The sequence below is a fragment of the Polypterus senegalus genome, chromosome 1 (genome assembly GCF_016835505.1).
Source record: "Polypterus senegalus isolate Bchr_013 chromosome 1, ASM1683550v1, whole genome shotgun sequence".
NCBI classification, from domain to species: domain Eukaryota; kingdom Metazoa; phylum Chordata; class Cladistia; order Polypteriformes; family Polypteridae; genus Polypterus; species Polypterus senegalus.
Window position 1 is genome coordinate 37,805,991 of NC_053154.1, and position 22,238 is coordinate 37,828,228.

The 22,238-nt window shown below is 40.3% G+C and overlaps 1 long non-coding RNA gene and 1 pseudogene across 1 annotated transcript; one reads left to right on the plus strand and one right to left on the minus strand.

Annotated features, from left to right (window-relative positions):
• The first annotated feature begins 1,761 nt into the window (after positions 1-1,761).
• Positions 1,762-4,070, plus strand: LOC120524811. The gene is made up of 3 exons (XR_005632857.1): positions 1,762-2,718; positions 2,816-3,681; positions 3,801-4,070. It is a non-coding gene; the product is annotated as an uncharacterized LOC120524811 (long non-coding RNA).
• Positions 4,071-9,232: 5,162 nt separating this feature from the next.
• LOC120522843 overlaps positions 9,233-22,238 on the minus strand; it is a 43,148-nt pseudogene continuing 30,142 nt past the window's right edge.

Consider the following 22,238-nt stretch of genomic DNA (forward strand, 5'->3'; position numbering starts at 1 on the left):
TGTAAACACAATACAACTTTAATTCCAAGCCATCTCAACATCCAGCCTGTCTTCTCTGTTTGGCCACAACACTTCATCAATATCACATCTGATGTCTTATGTTTTAAGGCAGAGGGGGGAGAACTTTCTTGAATGCCATATTCACCCTCAGCATGCTTCCACAGTGATGTCTTCACAAGCAACATCCACTGATCCCTGTAGAGACAACTGGTCATATGGCCAATGGTCATATGCATGCCACCTCCATGCCAAAAAGAATTGCTCTTTTGGGTTGAAGAAGGGTGAATAGCATGGTAAGGACTCCATTGACACTTATTCATGGGCAGTGAACCATTTCCTGACAAGATTGGAGTGGTGAAAACTGACATTGTCTCAAATAACTACATATTGTGGCATATCAGGTCTCACACTCCCCTCTCATTCTCAGGAATGAGAGCATTATAAAGCCCTCCTAAGAAATCAAAGAAATGAGCTGTGTTACAAGGTCTGATGGTGGGAACGTGGTGGATTACACCATACTCTGATATTGCAATACATATAGTTATGTTACTACCACCATGCCTGGCACATCTACTGTGGCTCAATGGCCTTATATGTTTCTGCCACGTTGCCTGAGTTTGTTTAGGTTGAATCCTGCTTCATCCACATACACAAACATTTGCTTCCAGTTCCATCACTCTCTGCAAAGGTAAAATCAGCCTATCAGATCAAATTGAAAATGGCCATTCAATAGCGTAACATACCACTCAAAGAAAAAATTACAAAACTGCATGTTTAAAGTAGGGCAGCATGTGGCACAGTGGTAGCGCTGCTGCCTCACAGTTAGGAGACCTAGGTTCGCTTCCCGGGTTCTCCCTGCGTGGAGTTTGCATGTTTTCCCTGTGTCTGCGTGGGTTTCCTCCCACAGTCCAAAGACATAAAGGTTAGGCGCATTTGTGATTCTAAATTGTGCTTGGTGTGTGGGTGTGTGTGCCCTGCAGTGGGCTGGTGTCCTGTCCGGATTTTGTTTCCTGCCTTGCGCCCTGTGTTGGCTGGGATTGGATCCAGCAGACCCTGTAGTTAGGATATAGCAGGTTGGATGATGGATAGATGTTTAAATACTGAAGAGAAAAACATTACTGTACATGCCCATACAGGAACCTTTGCTCCTTCACCCTCTCATTATTTCAGGAAAAAGGAACCCTGTAGAACTGTTTCATTGTTACAGCATGTCTCTTCAGCACACTATCTATCGTAGAGAGACAGACAGATGTGATGTTCTGAAAGGTGGTGTCATCTTGTAGAATGGCATTCTGGGTGTCATTAAGTCTAATCATGTTGTTAGCCCTCACCATGTCAACAATTGATATCATAACGATACTATGATAGTAGTAGTATAATAACTAATAAAATTATAGTACTACTCCTACTACACAAGATTTATAGTGAAGTGTGCAGCAAATAAAACAGATGTAGTTTAATCTAATGAAGAAGTTTATTTTTCTTTTGTGCCCATTAATGAAACTGTTTTTTTTTCTTTTCAGAAAACTGATTTCAATAATATAAATACCTCTAGATAGTCTGGACAGAATTGCATTTATTATGTCTCTTTATAATAATGCTAACAGCAGCAAATTACAGTGTAGCAAGGTAGTTGTAATGTCATTAAAGGCCTAAATATAATGGTTAGTGATACTACTGATTTTTTTTGTGTCCTCTTACTCTTTCAGAATTAGCAGTTTCTGGTATCCCTTACCATGGCTGCCACTACTGCTCCTACTTGAGTCTTTGTTTGTAGTAACAGTTTTCATCTTAAAACAAATGTTTCTTTCTTTAATTGACGTACTGGTTGATTGCTTTGTTTTAATAGAGCCAACATCACCTGTGGCGTTGACATGTAAGTATTCATAGGTTAAATAACACAAAGTTTTATTAAAAAAAAAAAACTTCTTGGAATATTGGGCTTGGTGTATACAGACTTTGCTAAATGTTGGCGGTTTATTATCTTGTTCTTCCCTTGTTCCCTTTTTCTATTTGCGTGCTCAGAGAAAGGCACCCCACTACTATTTATTCACCTCTTAGCCGTGCTGCTTTTGTACCCCATCGCAGTTACATCAAGTGGCTCCGGCACCAGACCACCAAAGCCAAGACTAGGATACATGTGCTCTAGCTTTATGTGTGGCAGACAGACCTGGTGAGGGCAGCAACCTTCTCCTCCTCCTCTCTTCCAAGAATCACCACCTCCACTAAGACTACCATTACTGCCCCCACCGCCTCTCTCTCTGCACCAGCCTCCGTCATCGAGATTCCTGACGAAGTGCTGCTGTCAGCCACCATGGAGTTGAAGGCCAGTAAGTAACAGCCACTTATAGAAAGTGATGGTGGCTTCTTGACTTTTTTTGTTTAATCTGACATTTGTTTGAATTTCCAAACAACCTAAGCATGCAGTGATGGATTTCTCAAAGCAGCAAGACTTCCGGTGCACTTAGTGCTTTGGCACAATTAATGATCTTTACTGGGTACCCTTCTTAATTAATATGTGTTTGTCTGGGAGTGGTGTGTGTGTGTGTAGCTTTGCTTTTTGTAGGACTTACGATGACCTTGGGTTTGTCTCTTTACCTCCTCCGGCCTCTGCCTCCCAGTCTGCAACCAGTGGAAGGCCTGCGCCATCCCAGTGCTCCCAAGAGACTGCTGATCAAGCAAAGCACCCTACGCAAACACTGTGCAGTGAGGAGTGAGGTGAGTCGAAGGGATGTGCTCCTTCAAATACCGTAGCTGAGAAAGGAACAGACCCTGTATGATTCTTTTTGTTTCTTTTTCTATTGGTGTTTCTCAGCTGCTTTTTCCCAAGGGCTGGAGGACCCCTCTGCCAAAAGAACAGCAGGTGTGGATTAGCCGGGTCCTTTTCACCCCAGGATAGGACAGAAAGCCTGTGCTGACCCCTAAACATTGCCTCTGGTGGCATCCTCCTGGCCCCCACAACTTGCACCTCCAGCCCATGGCATCGCCCGACACCTTCTTTCAGCACCCATTCTTCCTGTGGATGTCCTGCCACATATGGGCCTACAAGCTCTCCTGCCCTGTGTATAGCCACTGGTTGTCAGGAGCAAGCCTCTACAGGACTGTCCAGAGGGTCCTGGACACAGATTGATGGTACTTCATTGCCACAGAGTACCTGGAATGCCGGCGCTACAGGAAGAAGGTGGCAGGCTGGTCACAGGATGTCCTGGATCACCTAGACCTCGCCCACCAGGACGAGTTTCAAGCCGTCCTGACTTAAATGTCAAACAGGGGGTCTCTGATGGCTGGGGCAACTCTCCACAGGTAATCAGGAAGACACACGGGCTGTCCTGACGTCTCTGTCCTCTCTGACTTAGGTTATCCTGTGACAAGAAGCTCATCAGGCAGATGCGCGAGTGCACTCTGGGCAACGGGGCCAACCCGGCTGCTCAGATATCTGCTTGAGGAGCACACCAGGTCCTGGATGTCACGGTCCACAAAGTACATGTCAGCGTGTGCCAAGTTCCTGGCATTGGGTGCCCAGCTATCTACAACTCCCACTCCACCACCACTGATGACTCTGGTGCCAGGCGTGAAGTGGCTGCCATCTATGCCAAGGAAGTGGCTTCACGACTAGAAGAGACCAAGGCCAAGATTACCTCCATCTTTAGCTCAATCTTGAAGATGGACTCAACTAAGAAGGTGAGCAATACTACCATCCCTCCCTCCCTCCCTCCCTCCTTCCTTCCTTCCTTCCTTCCTTCCTTCCTTCCTTCCTTCCTTCTACTGAGCTTACCATCTCTCTCCCTTTCATCCTTCAGGTGACTAAGAAACTCACCAGTGCTGCCACCGGCATGGCAGCCTAGGTGACAAACGTGGGGAATGAGCATGGCCAGATCCTGATCAGCGTCCTCACTGCCACCGAGAGCACTGGTCTGCACCCCATGGCCACAGGACTGATGCAGAGGTACCGGGATGCTGGTGTGTCCCCACCTCTGATGCCTCTCGGGGGCCCATGCAAGGTGTCCCTCTTGTCCCACCAGTAGGATCAACTAGTGGTGTAGTATGACGTGTGGCACCTGATGTGACACTTCTCGGTGAGTGTCACCACGGAGAGCCATCCTCTCTACAGCTTCTTCGTGGCGCGTCTCTCCTTCTGCATATTTGAGCATGACCAGGGAGATGTTGCCTGGCTGTGACAGGCTAAGGCTGATGAAGTGGGGACAGGTCCCCTGGGCTTTGGTGTTGGAAACATCTACTTGAAGGAGCTGGCCAGCCACTGCCACCGACACATGTGCAGGGTGGAGGAGACTGGCCAGCTCAATGACGAGATGCTGGAGGCCTTTGGGGATGCAACAGACACATGGGTGTCCTGCTTTTGGACCGTGAGATGATCCACAGAGGCGCCATCTCCACTGCATCAACGACTCAGCCAGCATGCATCAATACATGCAAACCGGGCAGTCACAGGGGGATCACGCTGCTGGTACAGGTGTGCGTGGGGCTCGACTTCCTTGGAGTCATTCCACCTGCATCTGGACCTTTGTCACCTTTCTTGTGTGAGGGAGTAGGTGGCATTATATTTTTGTCTCTGTCTTTCATGCACTTCAGCCAACGTGGCCCACTTTCAGGCCTATCTCCTGGAAGGCCCGGCGTGGTGGAATGAGGACCGTGTGGCACAGGCAATGGAGGCAGCAAACCATCAACTTGTCTGCAACAGTGGCCAACTCCAGAGCTCCCTCAATCAGCTGAGCGAACATCTGCTTGGCAAGAAGCTGGTTGAGGATTAAACCCAGCCTGCAAAGTACACTGGTGAGGTGGGTGACTAGCTCTGTCCAGGCCTGGTCTCTTTCTGTCTGTCTGTCCTTCCGTCCAACCGTCTCTCCATCCCTCCCACCTTTTCATCTTTAACAAATCCCCTCTTTTCCACAGGTAAGCTCATCAGCATCCAGTATCTGTTTTTGCAAACTGGTTGAGTGCTGGAGGAAGTGATGAGCAGGGATCCCAAACACTCCGGATGGGACCGAGACAGACAATGACAGTGATGCTGTTGACGAGAACTTCCAGGCGGTTTTAGGTGGTGGGAGAGGAGCCTGGTCTGTAGGAGGACTTCTCCCAGCCAACTGCCAAAGCCATGTGTTCTGAGACATCCCAGTTGCACCCTGCCACTGGTGCCTCACAGTCCGGGCCAGCTGAGCAGGATACCTCTCCTGGAGACAAGGTCATTCACAGGGTGTGCCATGAGCGGGCAAGTCTGCTCTGAAGAGTCACAATATACCCATGGATTATCTGATGAGTACTCCTCTCTCACTCTCTCTGTCTCCCCCAACAGGATAGCAGTGACCTGGGTTACCAGCACATGGTCAACCTGGCCTTCAGTCTTGTGGAGCTGTGTCACCATACCTACATAACGCAACGCCAAGTGGAGGAGATTGTCGCCCTCTGGGAACAATTGCCGGAGGGCGAGAGGGCCCCGGTTCATTTCCCACCACTCCACTAGGAAAGACTGGTGAAGGGGAAGTTCTGATGCAAGCACTCGCACACCAGTGTCACCCCAGGAGTGGAGAGCTTACAACGGTAGGTTCTCAACCTCTTTTGCAACCTCCTTCCTTTTGATCAAACGCATTAGTGGCAGGACTGACACTCTCCTCTCTTCCCTTCTGCAGGTGCATGGTCAGCCAAGGCGGCTAAGCTGCACAGATGCCTGACATCAGCTGCCTTGTGGAGGCCGTTTACATCCAGCTGTCCAGAATTCACCCAGTGGGAACCACCATCTGCAGAGTGAGGGTGAACCGCTGGGCAGCCATCATGAGGGACTACAAAAGCATCCCGGAGAACATCCTGTCCCGGACCCATATTCAACTCTTCCCCCTCAGTCAGTGTACCCTGGCACAATGGTAAATGCACACAGGGTGAGTGGGGTCCCCCATGTCCCTCTCCTCCCACTCTGACATCCTTTGCTTGTGTTTCACCAGGAATCTGGTACGGCAGGCTCTGCAGCAGACTGTGCCCTTGCCAAGCACCTCTGCCCTGGCTTCAGAGCCCACCCCTGTCATGTGCCCACTGCCCACAAGCCCCAAGCAGACCACTGCCTTTGATTTTCCATTCTCTGTCCCACGTCAGGCCACACTTCGGGCTCGGTTCCCAACTCCTCATCGGGCACCGCTCTGTGCCACATGAAGAACCTGTCACCCAGCAACTCTAACCCGTACACAGCATACTGTATCCCGCACCACTGCCTGGCAATGCAGGAAGAAGCAGGAAATGGAGGAGCTGGCATGCCGGCAATGTGTTCCCCACAAACAAAGGAAAAAGGTGGAGGCCTTTATTTGTCAGCACTGTGGCAGTCCAAAGACTAAGGAGTTCAACCACAGCTGCTTTTGGGGGGGAATCCTTTTGCTCCACCGCAGCCAGTAAAAGCGTGCAGGAGTGGCTGGAGGAAAAAAGAAGGCAGAAGCATGCTGACACTGGGGGGATACCATTAAAGGGTTATTTATTCATTTATTTAAAACTTTGAATCTGTAGATGGGGCTCATACTACAGTTTTTTTTTGGTCACGAGGAGGCCTACTTAAGATTTTGTTAATCTCTATAAGTGACTGGCACAGTGTATGTTGGCATGGAGGGAGTCCTCCTTCCTTTCCCAAGCTGTTTTTAATTTTTTTTTCTTTTGATAAGTGACTGGCCTGCTCCTCCTTCTCCTCTCAATTTTCTTTTTTAATTTTGGGCTTCATCTGCAGATTATTATCATGGCACTGACTGCTTATTGATTTAATTTATTGTATTGTAAATAACTGCCTTGATTGAATTGTTGTGCCTGTGTCTGCCTGCTTCTGTGTCCCCGTTTAAGGGCTCTCTGTTTACCTTCCCGAGGCCACATGGATAATCGACTATGCAACCGCCCCCTTCAGCTTCTACGAAGTGGGCACTGGTGGCCACCTTCCGTCACGAAGAATGGCATAAATTCTTTGTGCATACTAATTCCTAATTATCTCTGCTGTTCTTTTTCTGTTTTTTTTTTTTAATGACGATCTGTGCCACCACCACTTGATCAAGGCACCATGCAGTCTCAACATTGATGGATTGAAGGCAGTGCCACAGATGTCCACATAATCATCATCATCTTATTCTTTCGCATGAAGCCTGAAAACTATGAGGACTAATTTAGATCATTTATGTTGGGTAGAATGCCTAGTTGGGGCTTGGCAGTCTCGTGGCTTTGGAACCTCTGAAGATTTTGTTTTTTTTCTCCAGCCCTCTGGAGTTTTTTTATTGTTTTTACTGTCCTCCCAGCCATTGGACCTTACTTTATTCTTTATTATTTAGTATTGCCTAATCTTATTTTTATTTTTTATAAACCTCTCTTTCTTTATCTCGTAAAGCACTTTGTGGTACACTATTTGTATGAAAATGTGTTACATAAATAAGTGTTGTTGTTGATGTTTTTGTTCTCTCCTACACTTATCTTGCTCACCTGGAAGTATTCCAGCCCACCTGTTATAGGTCTGTGGGTAGCTGATGTTCTATACTATATGAAATTGGGAAACATTTAATTCTCACTCAGAGGATATGTTCAAAGCTTTTTTAAAACCCCAACAGAAAAATTGAAAATATTCAGGTAGACTTATAAACCTCGCTCAAACATTGTAAAGTTCTTTTCATAATTATGGCGTACTGGCCTGGAAGTGAAACCTCACTCAATCTACATGTACTTGACATGCCATGAAGGGCATTTTCTTGATTGTTTTAATTAATTACCAGTATTAACAAAAATTAAACTAATAATTAACTGAGTGATTATGTGCCTCACACTACATTATTTTGCTGTCCCTGGGATGTACAAGTTAAAATTCTTTCTATTCCTACACGACTAATAAACTTTTACCTAGGCAAGAAGATATGACTTTAGCAGATAAGATCACTATACAATATAGGGGACAGTTAGTGGATATGACCATATTGAAAGGTTTCTCCAAAAACTGTCTAGATATCAGTGACTCAATATACTATCAAATACACATTCAATTGCCATGTACCTACTCTTAAAACAAGTCTTAAGTTCTCCTCTATTAAGCACCACCTATAGCGCTAAGAGGCATCTTACATAAATGCTAGGAAAAACTGAAGGAACATTCAAGTGTGAATTAAAAGTTGACATAAACAACATTTTCACATTTATCAAAGGGACATTTAAATTTAACGGTAGGTATTAGTCTAAGGTGGACTGGCAACTTTTTCAAGGTTGGTTCCTACCTAGTAGCAAATTGCACCAGAAAAGGCTCCGGCTGCCAGTGAGTGAATGGGTTTGAGATTAATGTGTCATGTTATTCCAGTTGTTAGGTTAAAATTTAAATAAAAAAAAAAAATGGGGTCACTAGAGGGACAGCCTAGTGGCACATTGTGTTGTACTGCTGCCCAACAGTTCCAGCAAAATGGATTTATCCCTGCATTTGAATCTACCACCCAGTTACTGTCCATGTGGAGTCTGTACTTTCTTCCGATGTTATGCATGGATCTTCGTTGTACAACCTGACAGACATGCTGATTAGCTTAACTGAAAATTCCAAATTGGCCCTGTGTGAGTTAACAGAGTGTTGTTCTCTGCATGTGAGTGTTTCCTATGGTGGACTTACACTTTGTCTAGGGTTGGTTCCTGCCATTCACACAATGCTGCTGGGATAGGCTCCAGCCCCATGTGATCCTGAATTGGATCAAGAATGTTTGAGAATGATAAGCATGGGTTACTGAAAAGATGGACACTGGTTGAAAGTCATCTTTTCACAAATATTGGAAATACAGTAAATTAATTACTTAGCAGTGTATTTTAAAGTAACTCTTTTGAAATATTCAAATTTCAACAAAACATTTTTGAACACATTTAACAGAAATTAATCAGGTGCCCTGACTTGAATAACTCACATTGTTCCTTATGTTTCTTTGCATTTATGCATCAGAAACATTTGGACTCCTACTGTCACACACTACCTGACTATAAAACAAATTCAGTGTTGATTTAATCCCTTTTAGTTTTTCTATGAAGAAAGCACCTCCTGAAATGAACTCACAGTGAAATTACTTGTTTATCTGTCCAAACTAATCATCAGTATGTCTTATATTCAAGCCTAATAATGGACACAACATAGGTGAAAGAAGTAGTTCAGAAGAGGGCTACAAAAAGGGTTCAGTACATTGAAATGAACGAAGAACCAGACAAGCCCGCAGAGATATCCCAATAATCCCTCTCAACAAATGTGCAGTGAAAATGGTTCCTTTATTTACAACAAAGTTGATCCTAACATTAACATAATTTTTATTATACTGTACTATAAAACATTTTTTTCTGTTTTACTTAAATACTGTTTTCTCTAGCAATGCAGTGTACTGTTTCTTCAACTATATGTTTGAATTTTACACACATTCAATTAAAGAAATGATAGAGTACAGAGAAGAAGATCTGAAATACACTGAATTAACATTTGAAGCAACAAAATTACATAATTAAAAACTCTGCATCAAACTACCCCATAATCTGTCAGCAAGTCTCCTTGTGCTGGTCAGACTGGTTTATTTCATCTCCAGGCTGCAGGATCTCAAGCTCTTCTCCATCAACTCCAGGTTCAAACAGTGGGTACAGTTTCCCAGTGACGCCTCCATTGAAGGTGTGGATATGCCAATGGTCCTCCACACTATAAAATGAGAGGCGCCCCTCATCACAATCCAGGTACATCCCTACTTTCTGGGGTATCGCTCTCAGTCGCAGTGGGGTCTCAGGGTCAGTCAGTGCAGTCAGCTCATAACTATTCATCCTCACAATCCAGTATCCTGACTGAGGTCTCAGACTCACTCGTCCTTTCCTCTGTGCAGACTCACTGACGACACCCAAATACCACTCAGTCCTCTCCTTCACATCCACCTCCCAGTAGTGCTGTCCTGAGGTGAAACTCTCCCTCCCCAGGACAAAGACCAGGTGTCAAACCTGAGTGGAGTGTCAGAGACGTTCTGATCTTTATGTTGATTTTGTACACAATGACCATCTGCAGACACGACAAGGCGGGGGTGTGCAGTTTCAGGGTCCAGAGTCACATGAGCTGAAGAGAGACCGGACAGAAAGATTCAGTTGAGTGTGGATGAAATTGATACATTTTTATTTTATTTGACATTACCATGAGGCATATTTGAATTTCAGTAACAAAACAAACACGATTTTCATTGCTACATAAAGAAAGTCACCTTTCATAAATCAGCTGCTGCCGTATGCTTATGTATAAATTGGTTTCCCTGGTCAAAATCAGTTTCAGGTTTTTTTCTCCTTATCTGAAAACCAGGAATCCACTTGCAGTATTACAGACGTAAATGTCAATTAGTAATCAATGACAGTTCAGAATGACCACTCTGAGAACTGACTGATAGCACTTACAGAGAGCGTGACCTTAACAAGCCACCATAACAAAGGTAGACCTTTAACTGAAGAACATCTGGTTTTGGATGGTCATTCACTATGGATATAATAATATTGCGCCCAGGAAGCGCTTCTGAGTCAGGCAAAATCATCTTAAAACAGGGAAGTGTTCTCCACGCAGCTTTACCTGCTGGCTCTCAAGAAACCTAGCAGGGTCATCCATCGGGACTACAACTTTCATGCAGTCCTGCAGGTGTACACACATAGGAGATACTCCAGAGGTATTCTGCACACAAAATGCTGGAGAAGCACATTGGAGACAGTTTCCTTCCACCCTCCCAGTTTAATATTATCTAGGCAAGGGAATGTCCAACATTTCAGCCAGGATGCCCATCCTTCCATGGGAACCATCCACTATGAGGGCCTCCCAACTGGGTAAGGAACCATCAAATCCATTTGGAATGAAAGCCAATCCATGTTCTCTATTGTACAACATAATGTAATACTGATTCTCAATGCATTAAAATATACATAATAAGTAATTAAAAGGCTCTTATTAACAGTTTATTGGTTTTCTGTTTCTTTACATTCATATTTACACAACAATGCACATTTATTTTACATAGAAATTCATTGCTGTTGTATTTTATCCAAAGAATTGATTTAGATGACTGCTATAGGACAAAGTGGACATTGTTGATATTTGCTTAGCTTTCACAGCCACATAAGGACTTCTGCTAAAAACAGTTTTAAGAAGAGATTTAAATACAGAAAGTCAAGTCTCTATTCCCCAACCACATTTAGAAGGACACACTTTTGAAGGATTGAACTAAACTACTGTAAAATACATCTGAACCTCTAGCATTAGCCAACATCTCCTTTGTTTCCCTTCTATCAGTGATATTAATCAAACACGGGTTGACACCACTGCAGTCCTTGCCAGACCAAGTGGATCCTGGCAGGACATTCATCTTATGCTTGCAACCACAAGTTGAATTCCTGGTTACTCTGACAGATACACACAGGTACCTACTGTAGAAGCAAATACTGACCTGATGATTGGAAGTAGACTCTGATCTAATCCATAGAACTTTGACCTTCTCTTAAAAACTAGATGTGTTTCACACTTTTTTCAGAATGGTCTGGAAGTACACTCTTTTTAACCCCTCTAACCATCTACATCCGTAGCTCTACAATCTAGTGTTCCAAGCTCAGGTTTTGAGCCACTGACCGAACTCAGTCTAAGAATATAATGTAGTAGTATAATGAGCATGGGAAAGGCGCTATAAATAAAATTTATTATTATTATTATTATTAATCTGAAACCTGCTTAAATTTAATTCAAGACCATGAAAAGCAGGAGACTAGTCTGGCATGGCCACTGGACTAAATATAAAAGTCAGCCCCAAACAAGGTGCCAGTCTATCACACACACTTAAATGGCCAATATTGATTAACAAAGAAAAGCAAACATGAATGGAGGAAAAGCAGAAAATCTGGTGGAAAATCCATGCAGACACATCTGGAGTACGCAAGCCCCAAACAGACAACCACCAGTCTCAGGAGTTGTACCCAGGAAAATGAAAGATAGCACCGATAATTACTCGCACTGCTGTTAACCCCCTCAAAGAAAATAATTTTATGAAATTAAAACAATTGAATACAATTTTCTTATTCCCTTATTGTTTTAGAAATGGTAAATTTTCCAACACTGAGAAACCTGGAATAGAGTGCACACAATAGAACAATACCAGTATAAGGAGAAAATATACATACCAGCGGTTTTTTGTAATCCTTTCCATTCTGAAAGAAAGTAAAATCATTTAGAAGCATTTAATCTATGTTAGTTTTTTCTCACAGAAAAGCAGTAATAAGTAATACAGCCTAGGTTATGTCAGACTAGACGGAACCATAAAGGGAGATGATTTTAAAATGAGATTTCCTAATAAGCATTAGCAGATATACAGCACTCTTGGAATTCACTTGTAAAACAGGTGAAACCATTTGAATTTTTAAGATATTATTTTTGTTTTTTGCAATTTTTATCTTAAGTGGAAACAACAGCTTGAAAGACCGAGACATGTAGGCTATGATTACACTATAGGTTTGATAAAACTGAACTTCAATAGATAGATAGATAGATAGATAGATAGATAGATAGATAGATAGATAGATAGATAGATAGATAGATAGATAGATAGACTTCATGTGGTGTGGGAGCAACACTTAACTAAAAATACAAAGTTTAACTGTGAAATAAAGTGAATAGCCAAGAACCATGCACATAACATAGTAACATGAGCATGAGCATCAATGTATCCAGAATTGCTAACATGTATGTTAGTCTCAGTCCCAATGCAATTGTGATTCTCACACATGATCAATGTGTGGATTTTCTTTTAAGCCAAAATGATTTCTTCCTCATAGCTCTCTGTGCAACTAAGGTATTTTATGGTCACCAACTTAATGCAAACTGTAGATGAATAAAAGTAATTTAGGCTACACTTTGTGGAAAGAAGAAGTAGATGTCTCTGAACAGGAAAAATCTGGACAGATGGTGCAGAAATAAAATCATATCTGAAGAACTAAACTGTTCCATTTGCATTTAATCACCTCTGTACACATAACATACATAGGCTTAAAAATGACTTTACATGTCCACAAGCTAATTCATTTGTATATTTGTACTAGGTGTTAGAAGGTGCTGCCAATGAAAAACTGGGTAGTATATATACTGTACATCAAAGTTTAAGATAAATATTAAAAAAAATCAGAACTGGATTCTTGTCATACAGTGTAAATGTAGCCTTAGAGACAGGCATGGAGGTTTCTATTAATTATAACAGCAGGTAAAAGCATCAAAAATAATTGTTATATTACAAAGTATCCTGGGGTGGCACAGTGGCGCAGTGGGTAGCGCTGCCACTTCACAGTTATGAGACCCGGGTTCGCTTCATGGGTCTTCCCTGCGTGGAGTCTGCATGTTCTCCCCGTGTCTGTGTGGGTTTCCTCTGGGTACTCCGGTTTCCTCCCACAGTCCAAAGACATGCAGGTTAGGTGCGTTGGCGATTCTAAATTGTCCCTAGTGTGTGCTTGGTGTGTAGGTGTGTAGGTGTGCGTGTGTGCACCCTGCGCTGGGCTGGTGCCCTGCCCAGGGTTTCTTTCCTGCCTTGCGCCCTGTGTTGTCTGGGATTGGCTCCAGCAGACCCCCATGTCTCTGTAGTTAGGATATAGTGGGTTGGATAATGGATGGATGGATGGATACTGCAAAAAAGGCAAGAAAATTGATTATACGAATTGTTTAAAGTCAGCTATATAAAATATTAACAGTACTTTGGAAAACATACCTGATTTAAGTATATAACCAGTAGACTCTGCAGGAAAAAAGAAAGCATTACTGCATAACAAACAGGATGTCTTAAATGTCTTAAAAATCCACATTCACACAGAAAAATTAAGCACATCTATTCCTTACTTCTATTATTTTACACACCAGGACATAGAGGTAAATAAAACTAATTTACCTTTCACAAAGTCCTAAAATGACACAAATATAACTTCATTTGACTAACACCACCTAACAGATTTTACTTTGTTATTCCCTTTTGAAACATAAAACAACATACAGAAGCTGTGAATCATAAATTAAGTACACTCAAAATTTTGCAGTAATAACCTAAACTATGTCTTTTCTGCATTAGAATTTCTCCTGAAGCTTATTGCATTAATTTCCAAAGATACTGTTTAGTGTGGTTGGTATAACTGTGTACGTTCCAGATGTCCTGTAGTGGCTAGTGAAGGACAGATTATGTACATACATTGCGTGCAGTCAAGTAACAAGAACTGAATGAAAGTCGCATGTATGAGATTGATCCTGCATGTGCTGATTAGTAAATTTAATATGCCTGGTTTGGGGTCACAGGGAGTTAGTGATTGTTGTGGCAGTACTGGGTGTTAAGCAAGAAGCAAATATGGTTGATGGTATGCCAGTCTTTTCCAGGGCACAAATGCATAGTCACTCAGAAAAAAAGTGTGCTGCATGTAATAATCCAGTTATTTACTATAGATATTTTAAAACAGTGTGATCTAGTGCCGCTGTGACCATTGTTCATACATCAAATATTTAGGGGCTCAGGTTGAGGAAGTTATCTACTTCACAGCACATAAAGGACTAAATGTTTTTGTAAGTATTTCTGAAACATTTCCAATATTCAAAGAACTTGCCTTCTCTCAGTGGTAACATTGAGAACACGCATGGTGGGAGATGTTAAGCACCCATGTAATCAAATGAGATGCTTGGGGAAAATATGCAAACCCCATGCAGACCCTGGAAAAGTGAGTCAGAAATGCTAGCTCCACATGCTTGGTACGCAATAGAAGTAAAATCCTGCAGTACTTCTTTGTATTCCCTGCTCTGTGCTCCAGTAAACACACGTTATCGGCAATATACTAATAACCCAATTGTGCTCCACTCACTTAGAATCTGGAACCAATGTAGAAAGCATTTTAAGATGGAGAAGCTTCTATCTGTGGCACCTCTGCAAGAGAACCACCTCTTTCAACCTTCACAAACATATGCAGTTTTTAATATCTGGAAAAAATTTGGAATTAACTTGCTTAGAGATCTTTATATAGACAACGTCTTTGCATCCTATGAACAATTACATTCCAAATTTAACATTCCAGCTACACATTTCTTTCACTATCTTCAAATCAGGAACTTTGTTAAACAGAACCTTCCAGATTTTCCTCATCTTGCACCCTCATCCATGCTGGAAAAAATATTGCTCAATCTCAAGGACTTAGACTCCATCTCTACAATATATAAAATCATTTTACAATCCCTCCCTTTCAAAGATCCAAGAGGACACTGGGAAAAAGATCTCTCAATTAATATATCAGAAAAGGAGTGGAAAGTAGCAATGCAGAGAATTCACTCGAGCTCCATATGCAAAGCATACAATTATTCAACTCAAAATTTTATATCGAGTACATCTGTCTCGACTAAAACTCTCCAAAATGTTTCCAGGGCATGATCCAACCTGCGAACGTTGCAACCAAGCCCCAGCCTCACTGGGTCACATGTTCTGGGCCTGCACCAAATTAACATTATTCTGGACAAAAATTTTTAATTACCTCTCAGACAGCCTTGGACTCACAATCCCTCCTAACCCATTAACAGCTGTGTTTGGTGTTCTTCCAGATGGGTTTAAAGTGGAGAAAGACAAACAAATTGTGATTGCATTCACTACACTGTTGGCACGTAGACTTATTCTGATAAACTGGAAGAACCCAAACTCTCCTCTTTTAAGTCAGTGGAAACTGATGTGTTATATTATTTGAAATTGGAAAAAATCAAATACTCAGTTAGAGGATCCGTACAGACCTTTTTCAAAACATGGCAGGAACTAATCAGTAATATTTTAAACTAAGCTCCTAAAGCAAAGAGAATTTATTAATTTAGGTATGTTTACAAGCCTTAAATTTTACACCGTTTGGATTGCTCTCTCTCTCAGGGGTGGGGATCGATCTGTTCTTAACTCAATCTTTCTTTTTGTAAAAACTTGATTGCTTTGTATGGATTGCAATAAAATTAATAATAATAAAAAAAAAGAAATGCTAGCTCTGTGCTACCACTCTGCCAGTGTTAAAACACTTGTACTAAACTTACCTACTTTAACTTGATTAAAGCTAAATGTATGCCTATGGTTTTTGTGTAGTTCGTGTTACCTGATAGCACGGTACATATCTACTTAACCTCTCCTGCTATGTGTGTACTAGATGTTACCAGCAGCAGCAGGCAAGATCTTTGAAGTGCCCACCGGCGAACACCACTCCAAGACCTGGCTCCAGGAGTGAGTCCTGGTAACCCTTTTTCTGTGCAGGGTACACTGTACCATCATAAGAGTCGCTGTGGACCATTCTTTTTCTGACATTTCAGTCCAAACCTGTTCACAAAGGGAGACCCTACCAGGGACACAAAGCTCTAGATGATCCAACTCTGAGCATCTGTAAGGTGCACAAGACCCTTGGGATCTTGAGTGTTGGAAAAAGAGAACACGAGATTGGCAAGAATATTGAAGTGGTTACGGCTATTCTGGGTGCTGTACAGGTCCTTACTTGTGAAGCAGGACCAGAGTTTTAAGGCAAAACTCTTGGTTTACTGGTTGATCTACTTCCCTAACCTCACCTATGGTCATGAGCTGTAATAACCATAAGAAGGACATTGTGAGTACAAGTAGCAATAATTAGGTTTCTTTGCAGGGCAGCTGGTCTGACACTGTGTGATAGTGTGAGAAGCTCAACAATTCGGGAAAGCATCAGAGTAGAGTTGCTTTCCCTCTAAATCGAAAAAAGTTAGTGGAGCTGCTCTGGGCATGTCCCACTGGGTAGAGATCCTGTAGCATACCAAGGAAATGCTGGAGGGATTATCTCTCTTAGTTTGCTTGGGAACACTAGTAATTCCTCAAGAAGAGCTGTAGATGGAGACAGGAAATTCTGGGCTGACCTGCTTCCACCATAACCCTCACCAGGTAAAATGTTTTCATAAGATGAGATGATGAGATAACTTTCATGTCAATTTTATTAAATATTTGTACCCTTCTTCTCAAATTATGAGATGGTGCCCACAGTGTGAAATAATTTGATATAATGAAGTCTGCTTGTAACACTTTTTGAAAGGAAGTGAATACATTTTATAAGTATTTTATCTCTCTCCTCACACTTGGAAATCAGTGTGGAATAGTGGTTAAAGCTTTGGATGTAAAACCATTTGGGGGTTCAAATCTCACTGACATGTTGTGATCATAAGCAAGTCACTTCACCTGCCTGTGCTCTAAATGGAAAAAAAAAAAAAACAAAAGAAACTTAACCAATGGTACTACAAATGTAATATGCCTCATAAAAAGGTATCAGCCCAGTAATAAAAATGATTGTTTTTCTTTCCCTCACCAGGAAAAGCAGTTTCAGAAAATGAGATGAGATGAGACACATTCCAACAGCACCATGTACTGATAGCTATAAGGGGAAATCATACTGCCAGAAGAAATACCCTTGAAGTTCAACTTCAAGAAAATAGAGTTCAACATGGTAGAGATATTTTACAATATATGTTTCTATCTGGAAGAAAGGTATTACCTAGTAAATATTCCAAATCAGATTTTAAATGTGCAATAGAGAGACACTCTTTTTCATATTTACACAGAAGGTGTAATAAGAAGACAGAAGACTTTGACAACAAAACATTAAAAGTTTGCACTCTCCATGGTACATCATTAATTCTTCCTGTGGGATCTGAAAAGTTCAGGACAGAGACAGCACAACACTAAGTTTTTAGTTGTTCATATGTTCTCTTAAAGTACTAAATCCTGTATTAGTGCATTGTACTGGTCCTGCAGAGTGTTGACACACCATGTCATTTCTATTGCTGACCTCTGAATTCTTTTTCATCCACAATAGTTCCATGTTAATAAAATGCTACGTATGTTCACTATACAGTGACTGCATCTCCCTCATTAACAGATGCTAGCTGCCGCACTAGACATGTCCTTCATCAGTGAGGTAAAAACTGTTACTTGTATGGCCACTCTGTGATGGTGATACTAACCTCAGTGTTCATAGACCCAAACTACACAGACAAAAAAATAGGAAATTCATTGTACGAGCACAAAAGACAAAAGATGATACAGTTGAACCTGTCCATGCCACCAAACTAGATCCAGAAGATAAAAATTCTGGATTCTCTTTACATTTTTACTCACTCAAGCCTCATTCCTCTGGTTAAGGTGAAATGGGTATGACCTTTCTCTGAAAATATATGTGATCAGCTTATTGCCTAGTGTTATGGATGTGCAGAGTGTCTGAGGATTATTATAATTATGAAAACACTAGAAGAAGACAGAATGCAGAAAAGACGCAGTCAAAAAAGACAAAATACCAAACAGAAATGATCAACCAGAAATTGAAGGTCAAAACAAGAACTGTAGTAGACGACTAAAAGTTCAAAAACAGAAAAATCAAAACCTGATGCTTGAGTCTGAATCTGAATCTGAATTCAAAGCTAACCAGCACTAAAGAGCCAGAATTTTTATCCACCAAGTGATTACCTGTCTGCGTGACTGTCTCCTTATTTATACATAGTAACATGCAATGTCACAAGTGCAACCCCAGTGCTACATGACAGAACTAAGGCATTGTGTAAATAATGAAAATGAAGACAGTAAAAATTATGGCATTATTAAATACAATTCAAAAAGCAAAATAAACAAAAAAATTACATTCTACATGTGACAAAACCTTAATAAATGCAAAAAATGCACACAGCAAATTGCTTGTATATTGTACTTAGCATAAATAAAAAAATAAAACACAAAACAATTTGACTGGAATTGCTTAATGGAACTAAAAAGTAAAAGTCACAGGCTTACTTACACACCACATAAAATTGCACTGGAATGAAAAATTGCTCGTCTGCTGCTCGATTTAGAAAATTAATGTTTTTAATGTGAGTTTGTTTAAAGCTTTTTTGTAGCTGGCAATTATTTATACAAAAGAGAAGTTTGGAGGAGCTATCACTTTTTGTTACTGAGGTATGAAAATTATTGCCCCTACTGTAAACACAGCTTTGTCAAAGAGACAAATGTTTGTATGATTTAAAAAGACAATCAACCCTGATTTAGGCCAGTCCTGTATAATATATGACAGAGTAACTTTGTTTTAGCTACATTTTCTTAAAGGAACATCATATCAAGATCAAATAGAGTTATTGAATAAATGCTAGAAAAAATGGATGTTTATGAGTTTTGAAAGATGTTCAAGAATCTCTGCAAAAGCTCAAGGGTTACACGTTACACCAAAACACAAGTGGAGTCATGTTGTTATAATGAAGAAAATCTGGCAGAATAGTCAATACTCCCAGGAATGGATGTCCTGCCAAAATGTATCCAAGCACATGATATAAAAGGTTCTGTGAAATCATCCATTACCCTAGGTATCTATAGCTGGTTCTCAACTAGGCAAAGTGTTAATGAGTACACTATCAAAATGGCACTAAGCCATAATGGGTACCACAACAGAGAATAATAAAAATACTAATAACATACTGTGCATATCTTATATTTGCTACATGGTTTTTCGATAATCCAGGAAAACTGTATGAACACATAAGTATTTTTTACAGTTTTGCTCACTTTTAGCATTATGGTCGTTGGGTTTTTGACACCCAAAGAAACATGCAATAACATACCACAACTCATTTAGCTTCTGTACATACACTCACTTATCAAAGGTTAAGATCTCCATAATTGGGTGGAATAAAAATAAATGAGTGATACAGAAATAGATTGTTATATTTGAAAGTCATGCCATTAACATAAATAAGAGCCAAGTGTTGCTTTCTGAGCTCAGCAAAGCCGTTCGACAGCTGATAGGACCATTTGGAAATTTGCAGTAAAATTGGAGCATGAAAGGAGCAGCACCCGATTTTATTATTGATAAAGAGTCATAATTTTCAAACACAGCGTGCTATGACAAAACCCCACAAACTTTTGTTCACTCTCCTTAATTAAAGTAAAAATAGCATTCAAAATATAAGAAATACATTGGAACATAAACTTTTTGACAAGAACAGGTTTTCCCAAACCCATTTTTTTGCAAAACACAATCAAATAGAGAGCCAAAAAGGTATGCCATTTGCTAGACCATATGGCAGCTTTTGATGCATAAAGAAAACCTTTGTAATAGTTTTTCTAATTTTATTTTTAACCAGCTTCCTTATGTGCCCCCTGTTCTTGTTGAGGCTATGATATTGTGCCTATAAAAATAAACATAATGAAATAAACTGAGTGTTTGTTATTAAGTCAAGTGGAATTGTTTTTTTGAGAAAAAAATGAATTACAGTAACCTCAGTCATGCCTTTGATGGATTTTTTTATATTTAAAGAATTTTACAGCTGTCCAAAATTACAATTTTAAATGCTAAAACTGAGAAAGTCAAGCTTAGGGAAAACTATAACAGGAAATGGAAAACAGCAGATATGTCCTAATTTACTCTATAAAATATGCAAAGATTTGATCAATAGCTACTACATATATATTAAATGACATGAGATAAAATATTTTTATAAATTATAGTAGTGAAACTGAAGTAATTTGTTTAAAACATATTAAAGTTTTACACATTGGGGTTCATAACAATATGAAAACTACACTCAAGGTCTTGTTCATTTTTTGATAAACATTAGTTAACCTATTGTTATTATCTGCATATTTGGAAGGGTCCTTTAAACACAGCAACTCAAAACTTTAGGATTCATTGCTGCTACTTATACAACTAGATATTTTATACCACTTTAATACATAGAAGTGACCTGCTCAGGGCCTCACATTAAGTGAAAGGTTAGAACTAAATGTCAGCCTGTCCAGTTTAAAGTCCAGAGTCTTAGCCACTATATGACATCACCTGCCATGGTATTAATAATAATAATAATAAAAGATACTTCAAAATTAAAATATCTTACTTAGTAATGTTTTTTTTCATAAAATCTTTGTTTATACAACATTGCTTCATTATGATTATCACCAATAAATGCATTATTGTCAAAGAGAGAATATTCTTACTGATTTCCTTCCGTAGTTCATTGTTCTCTGTAAAAAATAAATGGGGACAGTTTAGCTGTCAGATTGTCAAAATATCTCCATTTCTCTTGTGTGTCAAAAATACATAATAAATGAATTATTAGATTTCTTTTGTAATCACATAATACATATAGTAAATATTACTCTGCATTTGAAGAAACTGTTCAGTTGAAAGAATTAATGAATCGTTAAAGTTATGAAGCATGGTTTCTCAGATTTATTTCAAGCATAAAAATCAATACCTAAAATATTAAATATATATTTCTTGAGACAGAATCAGTTATAAGGCAGTTAAGGTTGGAAAACAATAATTATAGAGATAATTACTGACACTAAAATATTTCAATGCTGGTGGCATAATGGGGCCCTGCCAACTTCCAGCCCTGGGCACCCAGGTTCAATTCTTGTCTCAACCATTGTGTCTGCAAGCAGTTTGCATGTCTTACTAACATCTGCGTGGGCTTTCCCCAAGTACTCTGATTCCTCCCATGCGAGCAACTATATATTAAGTTGGACATTAGTCCATTATAAGTGAGTATGGATGTGAGTGAGCCGCACAAGGATTGGTTTCTATTATGATATCCTATGACTAAGCATAAGTGGAAATTGTCACTCATAACCAGTTTGCTTTTTATCTTTATTTCTCAACACCATTTTATGCCTTGTAGGAATCTTTTCTTTGATATTTATCTGTGCTACACTTTGTTATAATTCCAACTAATGCTTTTAACTATATTTCTCCATGGTTGATGATTCTAGTGAAAGGCTTGTTGGAAGAGCGCAAAAAAAGAAATTACATCACTTAAAAAAGAAACAACTAATGCAGTTTATGTTGACTGTTTAAATGGGATAATGTGGAAAACACTGACAGTAATGAGTTTCCCAGTGGAAAGTTTAACATGATCCTCCTTCAAAGTGGTACAGTCTGAAGCTAAATATGCTACTTGTATTAGTGAAACTGTAATGTAATGTTGACCTCTCACCACATAAAATAAACAAACAAACAAATAAATAAATAACCAGGGGGGTATTTTCCGTACGTCGCTTAAATCATCCGAGATCAGATACCTCATCTTGGATGAGTTAATGCCGGTGAAGCTCATCCGGGATAAGTTGGTTTTTCAAACGCAACCCTGTAGTAGATTAGTCTAGCTGAGATGATTTCGCACGCCCACGCTGAATGAAAAGCCCATATATACTGAATCTAGAAAACAATATCAGCAAGTC